The sequence below is a fragment of the Psammomys obesus genome, unplaced genomic scaffold (genome assembly GCF_907164565.1).
Source record: "Psammomys obesus unplaced genomic scaffold, mPsaObe1.curated_primary_1811, whole genome shotgun sequence".
NCBI lineage: Eukaryota > Metazoa > Chordata > Mammalia > Rodentia > Muridae > Psammomys > Psammomys obesus.
In genome coordinates, this window is record NW_026585689.1 from 2,436,944 (window position 1) to 2,439,983 (window position 3,040).

Consider the following 3,040-nt stretch of genomic DNA (forward strand, 5'->3'; position numbering starts at 1 on the left):
TTTCTGGTTTTGTTTGTTTGTTTGTTTGTTTTTGCTAAATGGTCATATTGTCCAACTCTGTTGAGTATATTCCTGTTTAATGTATATTTTAGTGCTGCTCTCAACCTAAGAGAAGCTTCATATGGCAGAGGGTAAAGGCTTATGCAGGGTCTCGTAACTAGTTGAAGTACTGAAAACAAGCAACCTGCCCCCAGGCACATGTGTAAGACACAGGGGACATTGTGGAACAGTGGACAAAAGAATTCAAGAGCCAAAGCATGCAGAGGAGTGCTGTAAGGTACTCTGTAAGGCATGATGTGGCTATGACAGTCAAACTCATAGCTCCTGTGATGACTTGTACAAGATCTGCACAAAATCAAGTCAATTAAAAATTGCAGCCTGGGGGCTGGAGAGATGGCTCAGAGGTTAAGAGCACTGGCTGCTCTTCCAGAGGTCCTGAGTTCAATTCTTAGCAACCAGCATGGTGGCTCACAGCCATCTAGAGTGAGATCTGGTGCTTTCTTCTGGCCTGCAGGTGTACATGCAGACAGAACATTGTGTACATAATAAATGATTAAATAAATAAATCTTTTTAAAAAAATTGCAGCCTGGGTGGAGGAAAGAAAACACCAGCCCTCTCTGCGGAGCTATTGGCAATTGATACCTGCCGGAGAAGGGAGAGTCAATTTTCTTCAGGAAAGATACTCTAGTTTGGTTTCTGTTGCTCTGATAAATACCATAAGCAAAAGCAATTTGGGGAAAGGGGATTTATTTCATCTTACAGGTTATATACACCCCTTCATAGAGGAAAGCTAAGGCAGAAATTCAGATGAAGACCTTAAAGCAGAAACCATGGAGGAATACTGCTTGCTGGTCTGCTCAGGCCCATCTGCATAAGACTGGCTCCTCCCCGATAGGTTCAATGCCCCTATATCAGTAAAAAGTTAACAAAATGCCTCACGGGCACAAGCCAACATGATCATTGAGGTCACCTCTTCATGGGAGACTCTAGGTTTGTACCAAGTTGACAGTTGAAGCGAACTATGACAACTGGTGGCCACTATCAGGTTGCTCTTCCTGCAACAGATCATCCACACCCATGAGCATATGAGCAGAGCTCAGGGGGTTAAAATAAAATAAAATTAAAGAAGAGAACATGAAGTTGGAAGGAAGATGTGCTAAGGACGGTTGGGGTAAAGTAGTAAGGGAAAAATGTGATCAAGATGGATTGTACATATATAGGAAAGTTCCAGAGGTAATAAAATAATTGAAAATAAATCAATAAATGAATGAATGAATGAGCACTTAGTGAATTACATTTAAAAGAGAGAAAAAATATGAAGGACGTATTTGAGACTGTGTGGGAGGAGGTAGATGAGGGGACCACAGGGTGTGGAAATGAACAGATAGATTGTATACATGTATAAAATTATCAAAAACAAATAAAAATCCTTAAAAATAAATAAAATAATTTTTGAAAGAATGTTGACCCTCAGATTTCATCTTACACTCATCAGAATGGCAAAGATCAAAAACTCAAGTAACAATACCTATTGGAGAGGATGTGGAGAAAGGGGAACCATCCTCCATTGCTGATAGTAATGTCAACTTGTACAAGCACTTTGGAAATCAATCTAGTGCTTTCTCAAACAACTAGGAATAGCGCTACCTTAAGAACAAGCTCTACCACTCTAAAGCATATATCCAAAATATACTCAAGTACACAATAAGGGCATTTGCTCAACGATGTTCATAGCAGCTTTATTCATAATAGTCAGAATCTGGAAACAACCCAGATGTCCCTCAACTAAGGAAAGGATACAGAAGTTGTGGTTCCTTCACACAATGAAATATTACTCAGCAATTAAAAACAAAGAAATCATGACATTTGCAGGCAAATAGTGGGAACTAGAAAAGATCATCCTGAGTGAGGTATCTCAGAAGAAGAAAGACACACATGAGATATGCTAGCTTATAAGTGGATATTAGACATAAAACATAAGATAAACATACTACAATCTATACACCTAAAGAAGCTAAGCAAGAAGAAGGACCCTGGGTCAGATGATCAATTCTTATTCAGAAGGCAAATGGGATAGACATCAGAGGAGGGAGAAAAAAGGGAACAGGACAGGAGCCTACCACAGAGTGCCTCTGACTCTACCCAGCAGGGTATCAAAGCAGATCTGAGATTCATAGCCAAACTTTGGGCAGAGTACAGAGAATCTTATGATAAAAGGGGGAGATAGAAAGACCTGGAGGAAATTAATTAATTAATTAATTAATTAATTAATTAATTAATTAAAAAAGAAAGAAAGACCTGGAGGGGACAGGAGCTCCACAAGGAGAGCAACAGAACCAAAAATTCTGGGCACAGGAGTCTTTTCTGAGACTGATACTCTAACCAAGGACCATGCATGGAGATAACCTAGAACCCCTGCACAGATGTAGTCTACGGCAGCTCATTATCTAAGTGGTTACCCTAGTAAGGGGAACAGGGACTGTCTCTGACATGAACTCAGTGACTGGCTCTTTGATCACCTCCCCCTGAAGGAGGCGGTAGCCTTACCAGGCCACAGAGGAAGACAATGCAGCCAGTCCTGATGAGACCTGACAGGCTAGGGTCAGATGGAGGGCGAGGAGGACCTCCCCTATCAGTGGACTTGGGGAGGAACATGGGAGGAGATGAGGGTGGGAGAGTGAGATTGGGAGGGACAAGGAAGGGGGCTACAGCTGGGGTACAAAGTGAATAAATTGTAATTAATTTTAAAATAACTTAATTTAAAAAGAAAGGTCAAAGTTACTAAAAACAACTTAAAAAAAAATGTCAAGTTCTCTGTAAACTACCCTGAGTATATTACCTCACTAGGCATGGCAATCAGACTTGTATGTTTCACTTTGACTTTCTGTATAATTGCAGAATTGCAGTGGAACTGGAAATCTTTGGGTTTCCCTGCCGTTTGTTGTTATTGTTGTTGTCGTTGTTGTTGTTGTTGTTGTTGTTGTTGTTGTTGTTCTTCTTCTTCTTCTTCTTCTTCTTCTTCTTCTTCTTCTTCTTCTT